Genomic DNA, 14,460 nt, shown 5'->3' with positions numbered 1-14,460 from the left:
CCAACGTATTCTCTTTCACTTTGACATTCGCAAAGGGGGACCATATTATAGCAAAATCAGGGTATATTTTAATTGCTTCTGAAGAATTAAAAACATCAAGATCAATTTTTTTTTCAATAAAACATTAATCCAAAATTAATTTTTTATGTACACTGATCATTACATCTGAAAGAAAGAAAAATAGCGTTTTTAAATTTTTTATATCATAAAATGTAAAAAAAACCATCATTCTTAGTTAATTTTTTCAGTGCTAAAAAACGACAAAAATTTTTTTGAAAGTATCATATATACAGTTCATAGGCATTAGGTTCCTCACAATAATATTAGTTTCGCAGTTAATTATCAATAATTATAAAGAATTAGGTGCATTTTAAAAAGTTTGTGTAGGTAACTTCAGTACATTGCCGAACGCACTCACGCAGGCACAGCCAACTTACCTTGGCACGTAACAACGAGTGGCATATGAACGAGTAGAAAATTCAAAATGGTCGCCCTGTTTTGTTGAGTGCGCGAAGAAAATTTGAGCTCCCGTTCAGAACTAATTATTTACTTATCGAAAGTAATAAAATTCAGAAAGTTTAGTGAAAAACATTTATCATATATATTGCCTTCAGTTTATTGTAAAAAATTCGCGTAATCACAGCAAAACAGTGTCGAAAATCTGTGAGAAAGTTAGAACTCAATATCGTGCGCAAAGTGTATGCAAAAAGAAAATTGTTCCCCCATCTGCCTTAGCATTTTTCAGTGCTCAGCGACGGCGAAAAGCAAACAAGCGAAAAAGTATTGAACGTATATGCATTCAGTGAGCAAATAGCAAACGGGCGACGGACTAATAACAGTTTGCAAGTTGAATATTGTTTTTGTGTTTAGTAATTAATAGTGCTATAAAAAAATTATTTTTGGAAAATTCTTGGAAACCACGCGTTTAACGTTACTACGAGTGTTTAATTACCAAAAGTGTGAAAAACGGCCAAAAAATAAATTAAAGGTAACGCGCTTGAACGAAACACTTCTGTGTTCATGAGAACAAAGCACTTTAAAGGCAATACCATTCTCAAGACCGATTGCAAAAGGAGGGAAGCGGCCAAGCCTAAAACAGCTTTCGACACGCCGCATTCCTCCTCGCCATTGGGCGGAGCAACACTGTTAGCAACTATGGATTAGTAGTAGCTACAAAAGTCTTATATATCTCAATTTCCTGCATTTGTTTGTCCAACGTAAAATGAAATCGGTGTGTAAAGTACATCACTCTTAGCACAAATTTATAAGTGTAAATGAAGTACAAATAAGTAAATAAAAATAGCTTTTAAAGAAATAAACATTGTGAATAATTAACTATAAACTCTTAAAGTAATTGTGCAATTGCCATATAGTCAATAAGCTAAACAAATTGACCAAGTACCGTGTGTATGTGCTAACAAAATTAATTAAAGCAATCATCATTTTACTCGTGCTTTCCCACATTTCACAAATAACGTTGTAATTGACGGGATATTATTTTTACGGCCGCACAGACAGCTGGTAGTTAATAATTCCACAAAAGCCACAATTACACAATTTGTCAAAATCAATGGTAAGTAATATTAAAAATTGCAAAAAAAAAACCACAATCTATTAACCGAAAGGTATTAAACGCTTGTTATTATTTTTGTTATACACATGCCTACAAGTAGTGCATTTGTTAGGAGGTATATAAGTATGTGCAGATGTATCTATATTATAACATCTGTGTCAGGCATGTGCGCGTGCAAGTATACGTTTTTTTCTCTCGCCACTACGAAGCATAGTCGGCCCACACGTATGCCAACTGTTGTGAGCGGTGGCTAACTTCGATGATGTATCGTATAGGATGATGTTCCGCTTACTCTGTACCATTACCCATTAGCAGTTTAGCTCTATAACAATGACGCTAGGGCAAAATTTATAAATGTTATAGAACACATCTCGTTACTCAAAGTTCTTGGTACCTTTCCCCTCTCCCAGTTTGCGAAACTGTGTGTATTTAATTTGTCAAATTGCAATCGACACTTGGAGTTTGTAAAGTTTTCTAATTTAAATACTCTTATTTATTTTTTATTTATATAACTTTTATATTTATAGCACATGTTGTAGTAATATATTGATATATTGAACAAACATCGCGTTTATGCTTGGTTAGACGAGACTGTTTAGACAAGCATACTGTATAATCAGTTAATATATACGTTTATATATACACTTAACAATTTAATAAAACAAAAAATAAAATTTAATCAACAAATAATTTCAAAGGCCAATCTGTCAATAGGCAACTTAAGTACATACTTTCAGTTATCAAAAATAATTGAAGTAGTTCATAAATAGTAATACACTTTCTTATCACCTTAAAATACTTCCACAGCAACGCCTACACATGGGAATATTTCTATTTTTGTGTCTACACAATTTCAAATATTCTTAAAATTTTGTATTATTTATTTCAGCAATCAGTGCTTTAATCGACGCCACTTGTATTGCAATAAATATTATCTTAATCATATTTCTAGACAACATTGAACTTTCGATAAAGTTGACAATGTTTAAAAATAAAAAAATTTAGTTGTGCAAATGTTTGCTAATACATATATGATAATATGATTGAATTATTAAATTTGTATTTGCTTATATTTTTAATGACATAACAATATGTTTTTATTATACGTTGCTAAAATGCGGCGATAAAGCGCTGTCTTTGCCTGTTGTTAATAATAATTGATATGTAACAACATTTCCACTTAACAGCGCAGCTATAAAATTGATTGATTCTTAATTTCAAAAGGCAAGCGAATACTCCGGGTGATAAGTTTTGGTTTATTACTATCGTAATTATTATAAATAACGCGCACACAACCAACATGCCAATAAAAGTAGTAACTTTAGGTGCTTTTAAAAGTACGTACAGTTGTAGAAGTAATTCTAACAAATAATTTGTTGCGTTTTGTTGAACGAAAAGTGGTGCTTGATAATTGATTTAAATTGTGCCCATACATTGTGACAGTTTATAGCAAGTCTATTGGTTTGTTATGCGTGTACAAAGTCAAAAAAGGAAAAAACAGACGCCCATAAAAGGCAGCGTTTAATTGAACTACTACTGATATTTACTCGTATACTTATATGTTTGTGTGCGTTTGCATGTATTAGCGATTTTAGTGGTTAATATGCGAAGTATTATGGGAAAAATTGAAAAGTGCAAATGAGTATACTAAACTATTTTAAATAGTGGAATAGACTACAGTAAACTTTTATAAATATACGCACTAATTTTTTTCTGAATAAAAAAAAACTAACGTGTACATCAAAGTTGATTCACTTAAGTTTTATTTCTGAAAATTTGTGTGCCTACCAGAATTTATGTGTCATTAGAAAGTTCATTTCGTACTTGTTTTTGGTTTTTAAGTGTTAAATTTGAAATTTTGTTATATAAATAAGATAAGATACATTCATCATCTTCCAAACAAAGGTAAATGTTAAAGTTACAGCCATTTCAATAAAAGAAAAAGTGTGCAATTGTTTCATTTGGAAAAGGAGCAAATATAAATTTTTTTTTTAAATATAAAAAAATCGAGACAAACCAGTTGATGATAAAATTTTATGGTGAATGAGTCGTACTCAAGTTCATACGTGGTTTACGCGATTAAAATGTGATGTGAGAATTTAAATGACGATCAAATTCCAGGTCTCCCAGAAGCTAGTAATAGTACAGAATTGGTGGAAAAAGTGCGTGAAATTATTGATATCGATGCAAATTTTACTAGGAGAATGTTGGTTGTGGGATTAAATACGAGTAAAAACACTATTTGAAGAATCTTAACTGAAGATTTGGGTAAAGTAAACAGTTTGTGCGCATTTTATTAAATCAAGTCGAACATTTTTTTTTTACTGATTTCATTCGTCAACCACAAACCGCATTCGCCTAATCTGTCACCATGTAACTATTTTCTGTTTTGAAAAGGGAAAAGCAGCTCTAACCAAGGTGCTGAAACACAATCAAATAAGTGACAAAATAAAATTTATTCTATGTCTTGTTTGATCGTTCCAAACGCTGTATTGAAATATATTGTGCATTATGTATTCCATACCAAAAGGTTTGTGTATTTTTAGGAAACATTTTTATATATTCTTGTAACAAAAAAGAACTTAGCTTTCATATTATTGGTCGTATGAACCTAATATTTATGAACATATTAATTTCTGCTGAGTTTTGAGCAGTTTCGAAGCTAAAAGAACACCGGAAATAAAATGTAGTGCAAATTTTATGAAAATATATGGTAAATCAATTAGCTGCTTTGATTTAAGCAAAATACATACACATTCTCCTGGATTACAATTGTTTTTATTCAATATTTAAATACACGGCCGTTGATACACATTCAATTAATCTTCTACAATCTCAATACACGTAAATTAATTTAACTATGAGGTGGAAAGTCTACGAGAAAATTTTTTCGACAAGCTTACATACAAATCACACACTTTTGTATATACAAGTAAATGTAAATCTGTATATAGTTATAAGCCAGTGTGTGCGCCCAAATGCATGAAATCATTTTTGTAAGGCATATTTATAAAAAAAAAAAACAAAAAACAGATATGTGCGCGTTTACGCAAGTAACATTTTACACATGCATAAATACATACATACATATAAAATAAAAAAATAAAATTTTTTAAATATCAAACAGCAGTGTCGTTAACAATTAGTCTGGATAAGCATTAAATGGCACTCACATTCAATTATTAACAATGTAAAATATTTAGTGGCTAATAGATAACGGGAAATTGTAATTTGTGCACAAATTAACATTCTACATAGTGTAAATTAAATAACTGAGAGAATTAGTGAGTGAATGAATGTGGCGAAATGCCAAAAAATCAACGTTTATGAAAAGTCAAATGTGGGCAAATGTGAGAAAGCTTGCTCGTCGCGACGCCTGCGGAAGGTTGACAAGCCGCAATTTGTTTGTGAAGTGTTGTTACACGACAATTTGAAATTCCATTCCATTTGGGAGTGCAACCACTAAAACACGGCATTTATTACAAACTAAATCTGCTTACAATGGCTTTTAACTGCGTACACAACCAATTCCGCACCCGAGGCTTATAGCCTGCAGTTTGGCACACTGCTCGACGAGACGCCGCTATAACCTATGCGCGGTGGTGAGATGAGCTTGCTTAGCGTTGGTGTTGGTGTTGGTGTATGTGTGTGTGTGTGAGTGCGGGTGGATTCGGGTGATGCGGGACTTCGCTTATATTTACTCATTCGCTCGTTTGCTCACGCGTTCAAATTGCAAATATGGTCAATTTGTGAGTTCATGCGCCCGATTTCACGCTTCTTATGCCCCATCATCAACACCATTGCCTCAAAACAATAAATACATACACTATATGTATATGTTTTAACCGTTATAAGGCTTGCAGTCGTCGAAGTAGTTGAACAACGAACTTAAGCATAAGTCGTGGTAGCGATGTTGGTGCGACGTAAGTACATGCGGGGCGAGTAACTTAACGTGGCCGTGGGTGGATGATATGCTTGTCGCAATAAAGTCATAACTACCGGCTATGTCATCGTCGCGCGGAACTAGTAGTTCGTGGCAGTGTAAATGAGGGTGGATATTTATTACATTTAAGCATAATAAAGCAAATAATCGACAGTAAAATAATAATAAGGACACACTGCGCGTAAGTGAGTTGAAGTAGTTGTTGGCGTGTTTTGGAATTGCCATGCTCACTGGTTGGCTGACTGACTGGCTGGCTGGCGCATTGTCGGCTGTCACATTGACAGTTCAATTGTGTGCCCACAGTGTGTCGTCATACACTTTAGATGAGCGCAAATGGCGATAATTAAACTTGAAATCTTTGTTGCTTAGCGTTAAATTTTACTGTTGTAATTTGTGTTTTCGTTTATTTAATATTTTGTGTTACAAAATTTGTGTGTGTTGTCGTGTTCAAAGCTTTATTTTAGCCATGTGTATTCACAGTGGAAAAAAAAAATTTTATTTTATCAAATTTTGAATTTTTGAGGTTAGTTTTTAGCAGTAAATGACTATTTTTTTATTTTATCAAAACTCGCATTTTTAAGTTATTTTTTGCCGCAAACAACCTAACTTTTTTTATTTTATCAACACTCGCATTGTTGAGATTAGCATTTTTTCTGATGTATGATTTATAAAACTTCAAGTACTACAATAACGGCATTGAGTATATTAAAATTGTTAATTTGTCTTGAAGAGATTTGTGCAGAACTTTGTAAGTTAGCTAATTTCTTGGTTTGACCTATAGAATTAGGATTCCGTAATAGGTATTTTGATTATTTTATTTAAGGTAGTAGGATCTCTCCTGATTGTTGTGTTTCCTATAGTACAATATAATAACTTTTTTTGAACATCTATAGGAATAATAACTTACTATTTAGAATAATATATTATAATAAGCTTATCCTTACTATTTGTATAGGAGACATTATGGTTTTCAAGAGGACTGTCGATTTTCAAAGGTTTATTTTAAGGCGAACATTTCACCATGAAAATCATTGGTTATTGATATGAACAGTTAGAAATAACTTGGTGCTAGGTCCTGTTTATCCACTTTATGCATAAGAACTTCCGCACGTAGTTCTCGGAACTTCTGACGTTGTCCTGATATTACTCAACTCAATTTTTGACAGTACAGATCCAAATCAAAAGTTTGACCGTAGAGGAACAACTCATAAGAGATGATTCTCTGCCTATCACGCCAGTTAAACCTTCTTAACTGCCAATCCTGGCTTAGCCACCGTTTGCGCCAGCTCTCCGCGATTCCACGATGACCGTTTTCGCTTTACCTTGTCGCAAGTGACCCATGTTTCATCACCAGTAACCATTCGCTTCAGAAGTGTATTGATTTTATTCCGATTCAGCCGCGTTCGCTGATGGCAATGGGGTCCATGACATGCGGTAATTCGTGTGGAACCCAAACATTGAGCTTGGTTTTATATGCAGCCTTATGTAAATGGTACCACACGGTTTTTTGTACACGTCGGCTTTATATCAATCAGTCAATTTGGCGACTTTTTTCAAACTTATTAGGTGAAGATTTTATATCTCAGAAACTGTAGGTCTGGTAAAATTGCGGAGAAATTTTTGACCTGTGTTTTTTTTTAGAATATTAATTCTAAGCATGTTTTGAACATATTTCCTAACTTTCAGCTCGTTGTAAATTTATGTAACCTTGAATGTCTATTTCGACCGGATTAATAACCATATTTTGTTTCATTATTCTCCTAATTGCAATGTTACATTATTCTTACAATCTATTTACTTTGTTGTATTTTATTTATATTTGTTGATTTATTTTAATCTTTCTTATCTGCAAAACCACCTCTCCTTTTCAATAAGCAAATAATCCTTAAAATAAAATAAATTTTTCAAAAACTTATTTCACATGAATACTCACACATTGCTAAATCACTATAGAGGGGCGTTTATATGTAATGTCTATATGTATAGGGCGTTTGGCTCAATGCCAACTAAGCCAAAATAATATCGAGTCATCGGATTTGCGAACTTCCACGAACTAAGGTTGTTGGAAAATAAATTTTGCGCGCGTTCGTTACAACAAATTTGTGTATTAAAAAGTATTTAAACTGAAATCAACCCACTTGCGGCCACACAAATGCACACACAAACACACACACAGGCATGTATGTAGAGATATGTAAACACATGCTCTCCAATATGCACTTTAACCGTGTATATTTATTCATCTTTACCTTTCCCTGCATGTTTGTAGGTGTATGTACATATATGTGTGTGGGTGTGCTGGGTAGGAGCGTTAATCTCTGCGCTGCTTTTGTTTAACATGTTTATGCGGATTATTAAGGATTAACTGACTGGAAGCCACTTAAACAATGGCCAAACGACAACACAACAACAATAACAACAACAACAGATATGACAATAATAATAAGTGTACAAAAACACTCGCTGTTGTTGTTGAAAGCGAGTTATTTGTTGGACTTTTTTCACATTTATTATTCATACGCAAATTTACTTAACATTTAATTGAAAGTAAATTGATTTATTTGTACAGCTACAAATGAAATAAATACTTTCATTTATACATACTCGTACATACATATGTACAAATGAATGTGCCGCACTCAACTGTTATCATTGTTTGTAGATCTGAGCAGTGTTTATCATAGCATTCACACTCATATCGCCGGCGTAACGCTCGAAAGTTAACAAAATGAAAATAAAAACAGGAAAAAATGTTAAGTTTGACTGCACCGAAGCTATAATACCCTTCACAGCTGCATTTCTTATAGCTTAATATAAGGGCATAATAAGATAATCTTTATTTTTAACGAACCGATTGTATGGCAGCTATATGCTACAGTGCTCCGATCTGAGCAATATCTTCGCCGATTGTAGCGTCACCTTTGACAATAATCTATACCGTTCCCACGACAGTCGGGTCTACGTAACCGGAACGGACCCGGATTTATTCCGGCCAAGGACTGTCAACTCGGTAGAATTCTGCCGCTATAACAACAACAACAATAATCTATGCCGAATTTCATGAAGATATAGTTCCAACCAAATAAAACAGTTTGCCATACAAGAACTTGTTTTTGATCGTTCAATTTATATGGCAGCTATATGGAATAGTAGTCCGATTTGAATAATTTGTTCGGAGATTGTAGCGCTCCCTTCTATAATATAATATAATCTATGCCAAAGTCTTAAAAGTAAGCGTATATACACACAGACGGACATGACTGATCGTTTATGTATATATCATATATGGTCGCCGGAACTTCCTGCTGGGTGTTACAAACTTCGTGGCAAACTTAATATACCCTGTTTAGGGTATAATATGTAAAGTAAAATCATGTAAGAAAATACAATATAAAAAGAAGCAAGCAAAAACATTTAAAATCAAAGGGTTGCGGTTGCCGTAATTGTGGTGATCGTCGCCACCTAATAAAACCCATGACTAATCAATTTCAGTATATTTATTTGCGAGCGCTCATAAATTTTAATAAATTTCATTATCACGCTATAAATCCTCCGACAAGCAGTCGCAAGCTGCCCAAAGCACTCAACGCTCTGTACAAAGAGGTGGAGAGTGACAGTGAAAAAGAGCAGGAGAGCGCCGTCGACAGGGTGGTGAGAGAGCGGAAAATTATGAAGTGGTTAAATAAACAAAACAACGAACGAAAAATACTGCTCAGATGAAATACCACAAAGCATAAGTAAAAGCTACAAATCCCTAAAATACTCTTGATAAAATTACATAAAACTAATCATACGAAAAATGATGAAGGTACAACGTATATACAGAAGAAGGACCAAGTTGTTGTACGTATCGTCGGCATTGGCTTACAGCAGCCACCAAGCACCCACAGTGAACGAGTGGAAGGTAAGCGAGCGCTACACTTGGTGCCTATGGTGGTGGGTAGATAGAAACACACAGAAACACAAACACGCGTTCTTCAAAATATACTCGTAGTATACTGACTTTGGCCAAAGCTACTGTCTATAAGGAGCAGTTTCATACCGAAAGCGACGTGCGCTACGAGGTACGAGGCACGAGGGTTCGTGGTACGAGCGAAGCGCTGCGAACGACAGGCGAGCAAGCGAACGCGTGCGGTATCTACACCGACAATCTGTTTAACAACTTCATGAGCAAATCCAACAAATCGGATGCCAGTGGCATTTACTCGTTTTCGTAAGTGGCTTACAAGCCAGCCGACATGAATACTTGCGCACACAACACACAACGAATATAAAAACGCCAAACACCCATACAATTGTATACACTCACATGCCAACAAGCATAGAAGCAAATAGTTATGGATTCAATCTGCGAGTGCCACCGTATGGTGGCAACAGCAGCCACAATGACAGTGGCAATGCCAGCTAGCGAAGCAAACTTTACAGCTTTCAACCGCGCAGGCAATCACACCGTCTGTTCGTCCAATCATCCGTCCGTATGACTGTCTGACTGTGCACTCCGTCAACCAGCTAGTGAGCTCATCAACGCTATGTATGTGCTAGTCAGTCAGTCAGCCACCCAGTGAGGCAGTCTCTCAGTCTGTCAGCTCGCCGCACAGTTATCCATCCAACTGTCTGTGCGCTCATCAACTCATCCAACCAACCGACCGCGGCCGACTCACCAACAATCGTAGCAAGCAAGCTGCCAAGCATTCTCCGCTTAAATATGGCACGACGAAATGAAGTCCGACCACGATGACAAGGATGGCGTTGGCGATTGTGATGATTTTGATGCTGATGCTTACACTGTTGAGTACCGATGACGACGCGTCCATATGCAATACAACTGTACACAATAACGAAATACCAACAAAAAATTAAAAACAACAATAGCATTAAGTAGCGCCCGAACGGCTCGTATTATGTCGGACGTTGGTTCGCCCAAAAATGAAGTGAACATAAAAAAGACGAGTAAAAAAGAATTGAGGAACGTCACAAAAGTGTGGAAACTTTGGGAGGTAAAAAGCATTGTATGGACCGAAGGTACACAGCAAATAGCAGAGGGCACGGTTAGTCGGCTGGTCGGTAGTGACGTGCTGAAATGGAACGAAACGAAGCGTTGCTAATAGTGGTGTTGGGTGGCATGGCGCGGCGCTTTTTGAGGGTCTAGCAAAAACGTTCGGTGATTAAAGGCAAGAAGAAAGACTTGAAAAAGCATTGGATACAATTTTTTTTGTACGTTCTACTGCCGGTAAAGCAGACAATATGGCGATCTATTGTTGTATTCTTGATTCTGATTGCTTTTAAGTGAGGAAAAATACTTCACTTAGTCATGATTTTTGAGTTCACAAAATTGTCATTTTCATTTAAGCTGAAAACTAAAACACACTCTCACAATAAAAGGCATTCGGGTACATTAAAGCGAATACTGTTACTTAAGCTAGCGCTTAGTTTAGTAGTTGACTAAAGTCGCTTAATTGCTGTTTATTTTTTTCTCTTAAATTAAGATCTTTTGCTTGATGCTCGCAAGAAATTATGGTTTGGAATAGTGGTTTTCTCGACTAGACGTCAGATCCAGATAATACTTTCAGCTCGCTTTTACTTTTTTCTTCTTCAAATGCGGTCGTTTTCCCAAAGATTTCACAAACACTATATAAGCTGTCGACGGTTTCCTCTTTCTAGCTGGATTCAGGAAAGAATGTTGTAGACGTGGTTCATCCATGCTTATGTACCGATGCAGCTCAAAATACTGCTTAATGAAGTTGTAAGCTTTCGTCAATTTGCACAGACTCATACTTGAATATTCTTGAAGCATATATCCCAGCACGATCCATAAATTTACTGTCTAAAATTTTCTTTTTCTATTTTGCAATATTAAACACTAACATCAAAGAATTTTAAGACTAACGTTTTATCGACTAAATATGAGAAACCCATACATATTCCTAAACTATTTTCCTAATATCTATCTAGGATTTCTGATGCTGCGCGCTTTTTATACTCTCGCAACTTGTTGCTATAGACCTAACGGTTATTTGTATCACCTAAAACTAATCGAGTTATATATATATAAATGATCAGGATAAAGAGACGAGTTGAAATCCGGGTGACTGTCTGTCCGTCCGTTTGTGCAAGCTGTAACTTGAGTAAAAATTTAGATATCTTTATGAAACATGGTAAACATATTTCTTGGTAACGTAAGACGGTTTTTATTGCAGATGGGCGTAATCGGACCACTGCCACGCCCCTTTAATCAAAAACAAATAAATTGCCATAACTGAGCTCTTATTTGGTATACAGGATCACATTAGGGAGGGGCATCTGCTGTTTAAATTTTTTTTTAAGTGGGCCTGGTCCCGCCCCATAATAAGTTTAATGTGCATATTTCCTATACCACTGAAGCGGATAATAACAAAATTCACTGGGAACAAATGTTTTTAGCATCTCTATCGACGGTGTGAAAGTGTGTGAAATCGGGTGACAACCCCGCCCACTTCCCATATAACGATAGTGGTAAAAACTACTAAAAGCGCTATAAATCAAGCACTAAACAAACCAGATACATTAAATTTTATCTCTGGGATGGTATAAGATGATTTTGTAGGAACCACGTTCAAAAGTAAATAGTGGGCTTGGCACCGCCCACTTTTAGGTGAAAACCCATATCTTGGGATCTGCTTAACCGATTTCAACCAAACTCGGTACATAATATTCTTCTCATATTTCTATGTTATAGTACGAAAATGGGCGAAGTCAGATTACAACCACGCCTATTTCCCATATAACATTTTAAATTCCATCTGATTCTTCCACTTTGCACGCAAATTTTGGTGAACATTTCTCGACGTTTTTTGGTTTTAAATAATGGAAATTGAAAGAAGATAAGTGTAATTGAATTCAAGACCTTGTTAAGGATATCTTGAGATCATGTGTAAAATTTCATTAAGATTGGTGAGTAGTTCGCGTTTAAAGTTTTAAGTGTTGTTAAAATTGTTCAAAGCTCCAAAACTATTACTGGGATCAACTTGAGAATTTAGGACAGAATTAAATAAGACAATAAAAAAATTTGGTTTTTGAAGCCGTGAAACCCATGTAACCCCTTAATGATGATAACTTCGAAAAAATTGAAGAAATTGTGTTTAAAGCCGTGTAGGTATCAGAGATATAGCAGAGGATCTCTTTTGGATTGACTTAACATATATTGGTTATTGTCTTGGGTATGAATCGTGTCAAAGCTTGACTCGCACCAAAATACCATAATATTTTCCTAAAACGACTTGGAATAGAGGTTGCAAAAGAGATGCTTGACAACGTAGTTTACATTCATCATACGCTTCACTACTGGTGACAAGACTTGAGTTTATGAATATGACGTCGAGGATTATAACAATTGAATAGAAATTTAGATTAAGTGTTGTCATGCATGTATTGGAACCACAACTCAGAAACCTATTTTGGAGCCGGTAATAAAAATTTGTACTAAAATAAGTGAAAATGAAGTTTTTCTTAGTCCGGGTCAAATTTGATCGAATGGTATATTAAAACATAAACTATGCAATAACATTTTGAAAAACTTTGGATTAACGAATTTTCTATTAAAATATACCGGCTGCTTGTCGCATTTTACACCTATTCAACATGGGCTTAGTCTTTTCTGCAAACTGCCGGTTCTGCGACATGGAGCCGGAAACCCATGAACACCTGCTGGTAGACTGCACAGCAGTCTGCAGACGCAGAATTAAGACCCTGGGATTCATGTTTCCAAACAGGGATCGCATCGCTTCACTAGCACCCAGAAGAATATTGAAGTTTATCAATATGCCGTTGCTAGATGAGCCGTAGTGACTTAAGGGGAGGGCACAATAGACCATAGGTCGCGGTACATACTTCTACTCTACTCTATTAAAATATAAACTATATTTCCTGTTGTTCTTGTTGTTGTGTCCAGTGTTATGCAACAACCCTATCCATTTACAAATTTTAAGGATTTTCTTTCAATTTCTACGAGTAATGGTTCTGTTGCTATTATTTTGACGACATTCGTAGGTACTTATGTATATTTATGGTATGTATGATATTGACAAGATATTTTCCGACGCATTGCTACTGCATAAAGCCACTGTAGCCACCACATGCTTGCATATGTTTGTAGCGGTGCTGCCATATTGAGTAATATCACTAGTGTATGAAAGTGCGGAAAAGTACCGATTGAGATTAACTCATTGACAAATTGAAGCTGCTATAAGCGGGTGAAATGCAACAACACACGCCATACACCAATAAAAACAACAGCAACAAACAAACATATGCACCACATACTTAGCTGGATGCAATGTTCGCTCAACGCTGACTGATTCCGTTGGCTGGAGCGTACGCTACTAAAAGTATTGCAAGCAAGGGGATTTGTTTATTTTCCGTCCCAGAAAAAAATCCCTACAATTTATGTGGTTTCATCTTCATCTTCATTACCGTCATCGTTTGTCGTGTACGCAGCATCAACAGCAACAGCAACAGCAACGGCAACGGCTCAGCATCAGCATTCAAGCGTTCAGCGAAAATTGTTCAACAAATGTACAAATATCCGTCCACTCCAATATTCGATGTTTAACAAGATCTTTGTGTCGACATCGTCAGCTCACTTTTCGTCTGCCATTGACTGTTGCTCTTACTGCTGCTGTTGTTGTCATTCTTATTGCTGTTGTTGTAGCGATTTTCATCTGCCGTTGCGCTCACTAGTACTTACATCTCATATATGTTTACATGTACGCGTATCGTATGCGTATATGTGTGTGTACATATACATATATGTGTGTGTTTGTGTGGTAGTGCTGGCATATGAATTTCATTTGGGCAATCTTTTGCTGCTGTCCGTCCATTTGCTTTGGTTTATTTTCGTTGCTCGCTTTTGATCTTTGTGCGTGCTCAGCAATAACAAATGTACATTTTCGCCTCCCAAAGAACTTAT

General features: G+C 35.7%; 1 protein-coding gene across 6 annotated transcripts in view; it reads left to right on the top strand.

Moving 5' to 3' along the window:
* Positions 1-497: 497 nt before the first annotated feature.
* Gug (arginine-glutamic acid dipeptide repeats grunge) overlaps positions 498-14,460 on the top strand; it is a 54,456-nt gene continuing 40,493 nt past the window's right edge. For all 6 annotated transcript variants that reach the window (XM_070111049.1, XM_070111046.1, XM_070111047.1 and 3 more), the window contains exon 1: positions 498-1,573. The gene's annotated coding sequence lies outside the window, so the exon portion shown is untranslated. The remainder of the gene's footprint in view (positions 1,574-14,460) is intronic.

The sequence above is a fragment of the Bactrocera oleae genome, chromosome 6 (genome assembly GCF_042242935.1).
Source record: "Bactrocera oleae isolate idBacOlea1 chromosome 6, idBacOlea1, whole genome shotgun sequence".
In the NCBI taxonomy this organism is placed as follows: Eukaryota; Metazoa; Arthropoda; class Insecta; order Diptera; family Tephritidae; genus Bactrocera; species Bactrocera oleae.
Note: the sequence above shows the minus strand (reverse complement) of the source record. Positions and strands in the feature narration are given on the sequence as shown.